Here is a 15,000-nt window from a genome sequence, read left to right on the forward strand (position 1 = left end):
AGTGATGGTTGTAATGGTGGTGAATGTTACTCTGTTGATAAGGATGATGATAGTGGCGTTGGTTGTGTCGTTTTTAAAATGGTCTTAGTGGTAGTGGAGTTTGTGTTACATAAGTGATGATAGTGATGATGATGCTGGTGATGGTGGTGGTGACAGTGACAATAGTGGCAGAGTTTGTTATAGAGATAATGAACGTGATGGTGATGGTGATGGTGGTGGAAGTCACGGAATTTTTTTTTTTATAACTGCGAAGATGGTGGAAACGGAGATTGCTATAGTGGTGGGCATTGGGAAGATAGCGATGGTGATAGAAGATAGTGCTACTGGTGATTATGATAATGGTAGTCGTAATAAAACTCATGGCATCGGGGATGATGATGATGATGATGATGATGATGATGATTAGGAGTAGGAGGAGTACGAATGAGGGTAGTGAGTAGAAGGAGGAGGAGGACGAAAATGATGATGATAATAATTATGATGATGATGATGATGATGATGATGATGTGGATGAGGAGGAGAATAAGATTAAGATGATGATGATAATGATTACAACGACAACAATGATGATGATGATGATGATGATGAGGAGGAGGAGGAGGAGGAGGAGGAGGAGGAAGAAGAGGAGGAGGAAGAAGAGGAGGAGGAAGCCGTGGAGCAAGAGTGAGGATAACAGAGAAAAGAAGGCGGATGAAGTTGATGATCATGATAACCAAGTTGATGATGAGGAGGAGAAGTAGGATGAGAAGGAATAAGATGATGATGGTGCTGGTGGCGATGGCCGTCATGGTGATGTCGATGCTGATAGTGGTGCAGTTGTTAGTCCGGTATGGGAGAATGGTGAAGGTGGTAGTCGTAGTGACAGTGGCAGAAATATTTGAAGTGGAAGTAATGATAGTCGTGTTGTCGTTACTGTTGTGGTTTTTCTTGGTGGTGGTGGTGGTAGTGGCGTTGGTGGTGCTCGTTGTAGTCACCTTCTAGTTGAGGTATGGCAGTGACACTAGTACTCCCGCCGTAGTTATGCTTTTAGGAGGTGGTTGAGGTGATAGAGACAGTACTACTGCTCCTGGTAAGAGTCATACTGGCGGTGATGACGATTTGGAGGAATGATGCTGGTTGCTAAGTTAGTGGGGAATCGGAGAGACTGTGGTTGTGAGGCAGCAGAGGAGGCGTTGTTCGTGGAGGTGGTGGTACTCTTTGTGTTGGGGTGATGGGGGTAGTAGTAGTAGTAGTAGTAGTAGTAGTAGTAGTAGTAGTAGTAGTAGTAGTAGTAGGTGGAGGAAGAGGAGGTGGTGATGGTGGAGAACTGGAGTGGAGATGGTAGTAATGGTAGCAGAGGTAGGGGTAATGGTAATGGTAGTAGGTGGTAGCGGTGGTAGTGGTGGTTGAAGTGGTAGTCATGGTGGTTGAGTGTGATGGCGGTGGTAATAATGACTGTGGTGGCGTCAGCCGTGGCTGTGACGCTGAAGGTGGCAGTGTGGGGGTAGATTACTAACGGAAGTGACACTTGCTTTACCGAGATGCCAAATGAAATTTAAAATCATGAGTGCGTCATAAGAAAGTTAAAGTGTTGGGTATTTACGTTGAGCAGGACTCAGTAACAAAGAAGGAGAATTTCATGCTGTAGAAGGAGAAGAAGTAGCTTGTTACATAGTGGCTCATTATCTTTATCTATAGCTATTATTTAGTTCTTATGTTTATGTGAATGCCTTTTATCTCCTAACCTGGCCTGTGCATCAAAAATTCTATGTGTTTGCGTGTGTGGAAGTGTGTTTGAGTGTGTAAGAATGTGAGCATGTGTATCTGTGTTTGTTTTCACTGTACGGGTGGATTACAGATGCTTTGTGTGAAATTGTCCTCTCAATTCAAAATGTTTAAGCGACGTATAATAGAAGAATTAATAACGTAACACATTAACAGACAATGTGGTATTTCATGCATGTGCTTGCACAGATACATATATTCATGCACAAACATACAGACATACAAAACCGGAGGTACCGATGTGTATATATACATATATATGTATATGTATGTGTGAGTGCGTGTGTATGTGTGTGAGTGTATGTATATACATACACATATATATATACATATAAATATTATATATGTATATGTATGTATGTGTGCGCGTTTGTGTGCTTAGGTCTGTGTATATATTTAAATAAATTCATACATAAACAGTCAGACGCCCATATATATGTATGTGTGCATTTGCGAATGTATGCGCGTGTATCTGTATCTCTATGGAAGAGTATATGCCTCTTTTATTTGTATGTAAATAAGTATGAATGGGTATCAACATTTATACTTTCATTGGCTTGCAATGAATTCGGTGTATATAATTGTCTCACCATTAACACACGTACATACACACGCATACATGCACATACCTTCATAACTACGTACGTATATGCATATATATATATATATATATATATATATATATATATATATATATATATATATATATATATATATATATATATATATATATATATATATGTATGTATGTATGTATGTATATATGTGTATATGTATATAGATGAATATGTACAGAAACGCATACATTTATATATATATACATATATACATACATACATACATACATACATACATACATATATATATATATATATGCTCAGTCATGTTTGTGTGTTTCTGAAACCATGTCATGATGAGTGTATGAGGTATGAATTCAGGCGAGATCTATATCATTTAACCCCATATGAAGTATAATTTCACACGAGGTGTCACACAATTGGTGTGGAAATTATGCTGGAACTTTCAGCAAGAGACATAAATAAATTTGATAAAATATTAATAGGAAAATAACACGTAAGTTAGTATCAACATAGCTGCCTAGCATTCGCAATCAACCCCTATGGTGCGATATTTCATATCGCATATATATATATATATACATATATATATACATACATATATACATATATATATATATATATATACATAGAGAGAGAGAGAGAGAGAGATAGAGAGAGAGAGAGAGATAGAGAGAGAGAGAGATAGAGAGAGAGATTGATAGATAGATAGATAGATAGATAGATATAGATATAGATCTATATACATATATATATATATATATATATATATATATATATATATATATATATATATATATATATATACATACATATATATATACATATATATATATATACACAACTATATATATATATATGTGTGTGTGTGTGTGTGTACCCCTGATGATATTATTGTTATTATTGTTGTTGTTATTATTATTATTATTATTATTATTATTATTATTATTATTATTATTATTATTATTATTATTATTATTATTATTACTTTTCTATCTATATCCTTAGACTGTCTTTCCAAGTTTTTCATTTTTTTTTTTTACCCCACTTCAGTTTACTTGAGGAATTGTACTTCTCTTTCTCCTTGCTCCGAATTCGTCGCCTTTAAATATATAAAAATTGTAATTATATAATTTAACAAATAGAAGAAATAGCGTCTTTTAATGACTACAACACTGCAACAAAAATAACAATAACAACAGTTATTATACTAGCAATCAGTATTGTATATATTATCAAAAATCTTGCTCACACCGACCCGCATATGTTGCACCTTATGTTTGATAGGGTGATATATTTGTCCGCTCACAACGCCCTCCAGTATTTTTATGACATATTTTCTCCAAGAAAAATGTTCATAAGCCTTCTTGCAATATTAGTTTTGTATATATTTTGAGTATTTTCATTTATTCACACATAGAGAAACCCACTTACACATGCACACTCAAACGCACATAATTATAAGCAAACATATATTGATATTTATCAATCATTTTGTCTGGGTTTTTTTTTCTGTGGGTGCGTTTGTATATACTTACACATTCATATGCAATACAGCCGCGCACGCACACACGCACACACATACGTATACACACACACATACACACACATACGCTCACATGAAGATTCCCTCATCTTGTTAGATGATAATCGTCTAACATCAGTAAGATATCTGTACATCATCGGATGTAAAAACTTGTACAACACTTTTGTCTCTCTCTCGGTCTCCATATTAGGTTATGGAGGCACGTATAACAAGATGACTGATATTATTTTGACTGTAATTTTCCACTACTGTATCTTTATCCTAGAAGGATTGCCTTTCCTACAGCTTCGTCAAACATAACGGGATCCTCCTCTATTGAGAGAAACCTATTTAACCAATAAACTACCTAAAATTCGTTGGGTCACCAATAGTTCAAGGTACCCAAAAAAACCGCGTATCTCGGGAATTCGTGGTCCGATTTATGCGAAACTTCTGTTATTCCGTGTGTATTCATATTTCAATGGTGCCCTACTTTCAAAGTATTTTCCCCCATTATACACCGCTTTGGCTATTTATTAAGGTACCCCCCACCAAAAAAGAACGCGTATCTCGGTAAGCCGTGACACGATTTACGTGAAACTTGCTTTAATCCGTTTGTATACATGTCAGCATCCGATTCATGACGTCTCCTGCTTTTGTCTCTCTCCCTGTTTCGCCAGACGCTCAAACTTCCGAGCGTCTGATACCTGGTCTTTCCTGCTTCTGTCTGTTTCCTTCTGTTCCCTCAGACACTCAGCCCTTGTTTTATTCAGACTCATCGATCCTTCTATTCGCACACCCGTCCCTACGAATGTGATATTGAAATCATATTTCCCGAGAAAAGGAAATATTTGGCTGTTATTTCTTGCACATCCTGCTACCACGTAACAGCTGTTTTGGGTCCTTTGTCGCAATTAGCGGTTACGTTGTAGCAGGACGTGATAGAAATAGCAGCCAAATCTTTGGACGCGAGATACGTTGAATGCACTCTTAAAAACTACGGTATATGCCCGGCGTAGTAGTTAAGAGCGTGGACTTCTAACCCCAAGATTCCGAGTTCAATTCCAAGCAGTGACCTGAACGACGACAACAACAACAATAATAATAATAATAATAATAATAATAATAATAATAATAATAATAATAACCATACTCTGGGATATGCCAATACACACAGATAGAGAAATTAAGGCAAATAGACCAGATATAGTTGTCAAAGATCATGAAGAAAAAAAATGCTTTCTAATTGATGTATCAATACCAGCAGATGACAACGTTTCTCTAAAAGAAATGGAAAAACTTTCAAAATACAAAGACCTGGAAATGGAGATAACTCGAATGTGGAATCTAAAAACAGAAACAATTCCTATCATAGTAGGTGCCTTAGGTATAATAAAAAAATATTCAGACAAATACATAACAAAAATAGCAGGACTTACAAATATATATAACATACAGAAAATTGCACTACTGGGTACTGCACACATTCTACGCAAAACACTTTCAATACAGTAAACATAAGAGCACCACAGCAAACCACAGCACATACCCAAGGCGCACAGAGCTGCGCTCGGTAGTGAAGTGAAAGCACGTTATAAAAATAAAACTACTGAATAATAATAATAATAATAATAATATCCTCGAAAAATACCTTATGAAGGAGAATCCAGGTTCGAAATTTCCCCAAGACACCTGAAGAAGGCTGGAGGGTATATCAGCCGAAACGTTGTGCACCATTGAAATATGAATACACACGGAATAACAGAAGTTTCGCATAAATCGGACCACGAATTCCCGAGATACGCGGTTTTTTTGGGTACCTTGAACTATTGGTGACCCAACGAATTTTAGGTAGTTTATTGGTTAAATAGGTTTCTCTCAATAGAGGAGGATCCCGTTATGTTTGACGAAGCTGTAGGAAAGGCAATCCTTCTAGGATAAAGATACAGTAGTGGAAAATTACAGTCAAAATAATATCAGTCATCTTGTTATACGTGCCTCCGTAACCTAATATGGAGACCGAGAGAGAGACAAAAGTGTTGTACAAGTTTTTACATCCGATGATGTACAGATATCTTACTGATGTTAGACGATTATCATCTAACAAGATGAGGGAATCTTCATGTAAATCTTCACGTAAATCTTTGGACGCGAGATACGTTGAATGCACTCTTAAAAACTACGGTATATGCCCGGCGTAGTAGTTAAGAGCGTGGACTTCTAACCCCAAGATTCCGAGTTCAATTCCAAGCAGTGACCTGAACGACGACAACAACAACAATAATAATAATAATAATAATAATAATAATAATAATAATAATAATAATAATAATAATAACCATACTCTGGGATATGCCAATACACACAGATAGAGAAATTAAGGCAAATAGACCAGATATAGTTGTCAAAGATCATGAAGAAAAAAAATGCTTTCTAATTGATGTATCAATACCAGCAGATGACAACGTTTCTCTAAAAGAAATGGAAAAACTTTCAAAATACAAAGACCTGGAAATGGAGATAACTCGAATGTGGAATCTAAAAACAGAAACAATTCCTATCATAGTAGGTGCCTTAGGTATAATAAAAAAATATTCAGACAAATACATAACAAAAATAGCAGGACTTACAAATATATATAACATACAGAAAATTGCACTACTGGGTACTGCACACATTCTACGCAAAACACTTTCAATACAGTAAACATAAGAGCACCACAGCAAACCACAGCACATACCCAAGGCGCACAGAGCTGCGCTCGGTAGTGAAGTGAAAGCACGTTATAAAAATAAAACTACTGAATAATAATAATAATAATAATAATATCCTCGAAAAATACCTTATGAAGGAGAATCCAGGTTCGAAATTTCCCCAAGACACCTGAAGAAGGCTGCAGGGTATATCAGCCGAAACTTTGTGCTAATAACAAATAAGATGACAAATATCTGTCGAATGTAAATAATGTAAATAATGCACACAATTCCTTATCTCTTAAATATAGAACTGCACTCTAAAAAGTCTATGGAAAAACATTATTTCAATGGTATTGACTTGAAAATAATTTTAAAAAATATTGTTATCTGTTTAAAGAAAGCTAAAATATAAATACTTACTGTAAAAACAACTTACATTTTTGAAATCACATTCACTTAGAGATATTTCTAAATGATTAAAATATTGTGTTTAACAAAATCGAAAACAGAAACATTTACTGTAAAAGCAACTCGTATTTTTTCGTTGGCAAGTTAAAGTAACTCAGTTAAAGTAACCCATCATAGTCGAAAGGTTTGAGTTTCTTCCCTTTCAGGGTGAAGTAATTTTCGTAGTATTTTCCCATTATGCCACACTTTGGGTATTTACACAAGCAAAACTCCTCATTTTTCAAGAACCAGTAGTCCGATTTACGCGAATCTTATTTTATTCCGTTGTACTTCCAAACTATTTCCCCATTATGTGCTGGTTTGGCTGTGTAACATTCCAAGCATGAAAACAAGATTAAAGTTCATTTTTAATAATATGCATACATATATATATATATATATATATATATATATACATACATACATATATATATATATATATATATATATATATATATATATATATATATATATATATATATGTATAGATATATATATGTGTGTATATATATTTATATATATATATATATATATATATATATATATATATATATATATATATATATATATATATATAAATATATATATATATATATATATATATATATATATATATATATATATATATATAAATATATATATATATATATATATATATATATATATATATATATATATATATATATATATATATATATATATATATATATATATATATATATATGTATATATATATACATAAATATACTCACATACACAAATATAATAATAATATTAATAATAATAATAATAATAATAATAATAATAACCATACTCTGGGATATACCAATACACACAGATAGAGAAATTAAGGCAAATAGACCAGATATAGTTGTCAAAGATCATGAAGAAAAAAAATGCTTTCTAATTGATGTATCAATACCAGCAGATGACAACGTTTCTCTAAAAGAAATGGAAAAACTTTCAAAATACAAAGACCTGGAAATAGAGATAACTCGAATGTGGAATCTAAAAACAGAAACAATTCCTATCATAGTAGGTGCCATAGGTATAATAAAAAAATATTCAGACAAATACATAACAAAAATACCAGGACTTACAAATATATATAACATACAGAAAATTGCACTACTGGGTACTGCACACATTCTACGCAAAACACTTTCAATACAGTAAACATAAGAGCACCACAGCAAACCACAGCACATACCCAAGGCGCACAGAGCTGCGCTCGGTAGTGAAGTGAAAACACGTTATAAAAATAAAACTACTGAACAATAATAATAATAATAATAATAATAATAATAATAATAATAATAATAATAATAATAATAATAATAAAAATAATAATAATAATAATAATAATAATAATAATAATAATAATAATAATAATTATAATGATAATGTGGTATTAAAGATGAGCTAAGGAAATATTCTACTCAGTACCGTAACCAGTTGAGAATGTCCCTTGGTGGCTGGATCTCACGGGAGGAACATCATAGCCATGTGTTGAGAGGAATTCTTTGAGGTTTGTATAATTCACCTTTGGAAACATAGGTTTTGGTTCAACATCCTTAAACAACCCTTATTCAGAGACCTTTTGAGCGGGATAGAAGAAAATTCTATCTGGGTCCCACCTGCAAGGTCATGCGCTGTTTATCTTGATATGAGATCACCATGTCGCGCACATATGGTTGTGATGCAGGTGTCAGGTGTACCCATATCAGACGGATAGTCGTGATGGGTATACTGGGCTTCGTATATTTTACCTCAGTGTCACTTTGCATGTACTCTCACTCAATAATAATAATAATAATAATAATAATAATAATAATAATAATAATAATAATAATAATAATAATAATAATAATAATAATACTATAAACGCAAATCTCTCCTTCGATGCGTCCACCCCATTTCGACTCACAAATGGCGATGGAGAATTATATGCATCGAAGTTTTATATTGTAATACAATATATGACAGACTTTCATGTTTAACCGTATCAATAATATCATTTAGATTAATGAATTGATATCAATTCCATCCACCTTATCGCCCTTAATAAGTTAGGGTTTCGTGCGTAATGAGATCACACTGAAAAACACACAGACACATACACACGTCATATGTTTTGTTGTTTAATATTGGGTCACCGAGCAGATTTAGGATCAGTTCTCCACCTGTATATATATATATATATATATATATATATGCTTATCTTTCTCTCTTTTCTCATTCTCTTTCTCTCTCTACACACACACACACATACACATACATATACATATAACCTATACATATTTCAATCTATCTCTTTCTCTCTATGTATATATATATATATGTGTGTGTGTGTGTGAGAGAGAGAGAGAGAGAGACAGAGAGACAGAGAGAGAGACAGAGAGACAGAGAGAGAGACAGAGAGAAAGAGAGAGAGTGTGTGTGTGTGTGTGTGTGTGTGTGAGTGTGTGTGTGTTGGCTTGGGATGGTTGTTCTGTGTACGAAATTCGTTCACCAGGCATTGGCTCTTCGGCCCGGGCTATAGTGGAAGGCACTTGCAGGAGGTGGTTCGCAGTGGGACTGAACCCAATACTACGTGGTTGCAAAGCATGCTTCTTAACTATGTATAAAGAGAAAGAGAGATAGTGAGGGAAACAAAGAAGGAATAAATGAAAGAAGAAAAGAAAAAATAAAAGAATAGAAGAGAAAGAAAGAAGAGATTACATTGGCCGGGTGTGATTCGAGCGTTGAGTATTGTTCGTTGGTTCGATCCAATAGTGTCGGTGGAGTACAGTGGTCTGGAATTTTGTAAATTAAGTCCAGAGATATCTAATCTTTCAGTTTTTGTCTTCTCTCCCCATTATTAATGTCTTAATTACACGAATGTAAATAAATTGCAAGAGACATATTATGGAGAACAAGAAAAAAAAAACTGGACATTTGTCAACGAACATACAGCAAAAATAACAACAGAAATATCAACAAAAACAACAACAATAACAACAACTACAACAATGACAATGACAACAACATTGGAAACACTAATACCACCAACAAGATTAATAAAAATGGCGAGAACGATAATAGCATTGATGATTATAACATTACATTCCCTAATGTTTAACCCACCATCTTGTCATTTTTTTTCCTTATTGCGTAATTTTGCCATAATGATCATCATACGCATCAATATCCTTATCACCGTAATCGTCATCATCATTATCAGCATCATCACCATGGTGGTGGTGGTGGTGGTGGTGGTGGTGGCTTTCACCGACGTCGTCGTCAACTTCATCTTCGTCTCCATCGCCGTCGTCATTCGTCGCAGTCGTCGTGTTCGATATCATCCTTTTCATCGTCATCATCAGCATCCTCATCCTCATTAACACTCACACTGCCGCTAACGCTACTACCACCACCACCACCACCACCACCACCACCACCACCACCACCATCATCATCATTACTATCACCACCGCCACTCGCATCATCATGATCATCGTCATCATCATCATCATCATCATCATTTACATAACGCATATATGACCTCTATTCACAGCCATCACTGATACTATCCATCTGAATACCATTATAAACGCCATCACCATTAACATCATCATTACATGTGACATAGTAATCTTTACTAAATTGTTATTACTAACTTTAACATTAGTTTTCCTCTCATCATAACCCTACGGATTATCACCACTGTCAAAGCCATTAATTTTCATAACAATTACGAAAATCCTCACACAAAATACAGTCTTAATCTTCACCAATCACAACAATTAGGAGTGGTTGTCGTGGTAAGAAGCTTGCTTTTCAGCTACATGGTTCCGGGTCATTCAGCATCACAGAGAATATGATATATCTGGCCCTTTGAATTAACGGTATAACCCACTTTTGCCAGCTAAGTTGATTGGAACAACATGAAATAAATTGTCTTGCTCAAGAACACAATGTGCTGCCGGGAATCGAATTCATATATATATATATATATATATATATATATGTTTATATATGTTTATATATGTTTATATATATATATATATATATATATATATATATAATTATATATATATGTATATATGTATATGTATATAGATTGGTATATATATATATATATATATATATATATATATACACATACACACATATATGTATGTATATATATGTATTTATATATGTATATATTTATATATATATGAATGTATATATACATCCATGTATATACATATATGGCAGTGTGCGTGCACATGTATATGCACATAATATATATATATATATATATATATATATATATATATAAATATATATATATGTATATATGTATACATATACATATATATATATACGCATACATACATACATACATATATATACATGTATATATATATATATATATATATATATATATATATATATATATATATATATATATATATATATATATATATATATATATATATATATATATATATATGCATGTTTATATATATATATATAAATGTAAAATCCAAAGTAATCCTTAGGGTAACTAGTAAGTGGGTTTTTACTTCAGAATTATCAGAATCTTGGAGAACGGAAGTCAGTTTTATGTTACTTAAAAATATATTCTTATTTGTCATTGGGTGTTGCCTGAAATTAAATAGTGACAAACACTAATAACCTACATAAATATGCATACACAAATACATAGATATCTGTGTATATATACATATATATGTTTTTGGGGATGCGTGTTATGAAACGGTGCGTCTGTGTGTGTTTGTATACATATGAATTATATATTTATGGTGTGAAATGAGTGATGAATGGAGTAGCAAATATATACATTGTCAGCCGTTGTAATGAAAAAAATATGCGTTTTCCTGATAGGTGCGTGCAGGCATGTGTTTGTATATATATGTAATCGTAGTATATGTGCATGCGTGCCTCCATACTGATTACATTATATATATATATATATATATATATGGTGAGAGAGAAAGTGAGAGGAAGAGAGAGAGAGAGGAGAGAGAGTGATGTATATGGTTAATCCACCGCTTTGCAATAATCTAATGAATTCCCATTATTGAACGAGAAATTTTGGCATAAAATTTACTGAACCCCCAAATTTCCCAAATGTGGGGTGACTTTCAAATAATATGATATCTTGCACATTGCATATGTGAAAATATATTTGTACGCTTATTTGAAAGTCATCCCACATCTTGGAAATTTGGGGGTGGCCAGTATATTTTATGACCAAATTTCTCGTTTAATAATCGGTATTCGTTAGATCATTGCCAAGCGGTGGATTAACCATGCTGGTTGGAATTCATGGAATATCCCAGAATCTTATCAACAATATTTTCTATAATCTTTTTCATTGAACCATATTGGAAACTTCCGTTTAAATTAACTATTCAATTTTAAAATGTTCCTTTTATAATATTAGTTCTTTTTTCATAATCTAGTTTGTCTTTTGTTGGTATTCTCTTTTGCACCAACGTACTAGTGTATCTCAAGCAACATAGTTATCGTCTTATATAGAAAGACAACAGGAAGAAAATGTTTCGAGATTCGTGGGGAATCGTCTGAGAATTTTGGGAATTTTTGAAACTTTTTCGTATATTTTGCATTGTCGCAAAAACTTCTTTCTCGGGGTTTTCTAAAAAGTTGTTTGAAGTTTATATAATCTACTAAAATCTCACCCTTTCACACTGTCTCTTTTTTCTTCAGTTTTTCGTTTTATTCTTCATTTTCTTTATTGTTCCTGCTTCCTTTTTCCTTGTGTTGTTCATAAGTGTTTTTTACTTCTATCGTGTCCCCTGTTCCTAAGTGTTTTTAACTCCTATTGTGTTTTCCTGTTTTATTCAGATCCAATACTTCACTCTCATCTTTCACCTTCCCAACCTCTCCTAGTAACAGCGTCACCTGTTGTCTTTCTATACTACATCACACTTGTACATGAATAGATTTATACACTTTGAGTATAACTATCCCGAAGATCCTGGAAAAGAACGTGCGCGTGGCCAGACCACATGACTAAAAAATTAAAGCAATTTAATTGCCTATGTATTGGTTTAATTTAATTCTATACTGTACTAAAGGAAATATCAATGGATGTGATAAGAAATGAGGTGCAGTTTTCAAATGCGAGCGAAATGAAGGACAATTGCAAATATTTACAAAACCATTAGCTCGTGGGTCGAGGTTAGTTGGTCCAAATAAATATATAAGCATTGGCAAATTCCCTTCTCAGGCGATATTTAAAGATTTTCTGATTTACTTACTTATACGCGCGAGCACACACACACACGCACACACACGCACACACGCACACACACACACGCACATACACAATAATATGTTATGTTCGAAATGGACCTCGTGTATGGCAGTAAACTAGACATGAGACTTAGCCGTAACTCATTAGCATCATCATCATCATCATCATCGTCGTCGTCGTCGTCATCATCATCATTATCATCATCATCATCATCAAGATCATCTTGTCTATCATTACGATTATTATCATTTTCATCATCATCAACACCACCACCACCATCATCAATGCATATTACTTTTCTAACACACACGTACACACCAACAAATAAATTCATGTACGTAACTTTTACTTGTTTCAATCATTTGACTGCAACCACGCTAGGGCACGTTTTTGAAGATTTTCGTCGAACAAACCAACTCTTATTATGGTGTCTTCATCATGTTTGCTGCTTTGACTATGTTTTTCGCCCATGTATGATCCAGCCTTCGTAAGGTGTCTTGTTATTCCCTTTAGTGTCTTGCCTTAGATTGAACGCAGAACCTCTAAGTATGTGCACTAGATTAACTAGTGCCTTTATCCACAACGCTATGCCCGTAGTCAGTGTCAGGATAAAATTTAAAAGGCTTATAAACCGCCATCGATACATTATGTCGCACCCTTACAAAATGGATAATGCAATTCCTTATTTCTGAGATGAGAAAATTTTAATTATGTAGTAGTCTGAGTGGTGTCCTCATCTTGGTTGTTGCTTTCACTACGTTTTGGTTGTTTATACCCCTGCTTTCTTTGGGTGATTGTGATTTATTTCAGTGCCTTGCTTGGGATTGAACTACGGTTAATACATAATATAAAATTCCTCATCTCAGAAATGTATAATCGCATAAATCAGCTCATGTTTTATTTTTACCTTCTTTTTGCTTTTTTTTTTTTTTTTGTAGTCCCAAGTTTTGTACTTACTCTGTCGGGTACATTGGCTGAACCGCCAATTTACTCTTACAGAGCAAAACGAAACCGGTCATCGAGCGAAGTGTTGGAGAAAACAAAAACACAAGGACACACAAATATACAAAGTGTTAACAGTAATAGAAATTATTAGCTTCAGTCCTCTGCTGCAACAAATATTGTTGAGTATAAAAATAGATAGGCTGTGCATTCCTCTGGGATTAGTCAAATGGCTGAAGACCTCGGATGACAACTCACTAAGGTTTAAAAATGGATTAAGGCTTCTCGTCGGTTTTTTTCATCTCAATATACGCAGCAATAGCTGAATTAGTCCTGTTTATACATCTATTACATAGGTTTTATACGCACGCACACACACATATCAAATGGATGTGTTATAAACTATTCCGCACATACAATAACAGCCATGCCCACGATCCAGCATACTCTCATCATCAGCAGCCCCACAGATATCAGTATGGTTTCGACACCTGCGCAGTACCATTCAGCCCGGTGGTGTCAGCAACACTAAAATAAGTATTGTTTCCGTACAAACATACCTTACATATCACCACATTCATCCATTCTATATTCTAGGAAGGATTAAACACTAACAGTATTAATTAAACTACAACAAAGAAACACATTTACCTTATTTGCAAAAATAGTATCGGAAAATAAATTCAATAAGTAAACCTATGACTAACTCCTAAATTATCTAACAAAATAACAACCTAGCCCTTGAAGTCCATGAAGATAATATTCCCACCAGTCTTC

General features: G+C 33.8%; 1 long non-coding RNA gene across 18 annotated transcripts in view; it reads right to left on the reverse strand.

Moving 5' to 3' along the window:
• Positions 1-15,000, reverse strand: part of LOC149134999 (uncharacterized) — a 139,780-nt gene that overhangs the window by 35,633 nt on the left and 89,147 nt on the right. For 8 of the 18 annotated variants that reach the window (XR_016242204.1, XR_016242209.1, XR_016242195.1 and 5 more), the window contains 3 exons: positions 7,000-7,335; positions 6,710-6,789; positions 3,331-3,444 (listed from right to left, as the gene is read on the reverse strand). This is a non-coding gene — a long non-coding RNA (uncharacterized LOC149134999). Of the gene's footprint in view, positions 1-3,330; positions 3,445-5,518; positions 5,607-6,709; positions 6,790-6,983; positions 7,336-15,000 lie in introns of those variants that run through there. The other 10 variants (XR_016242207.1, XR_016242196.1, XR_016242205.1 and 7 more) reach the window with 4 other exon arrangements.

This window comes from Octopus bimaculoides, chromosome 6 (assembly GCF_046866305.1).
Source record: "Octopus bimaculoides isolate indiv1 chromosome 6, ASM4686630v1, whole genome shotgun sequence".
Classification (NCBI taxonomy): domain Eukaryota; kingdom Metazoa; phylum Mollusca; class Cephalopoda; order Octopoda; family Octopodidae; genus Octopus; species Octopus bimaculoides.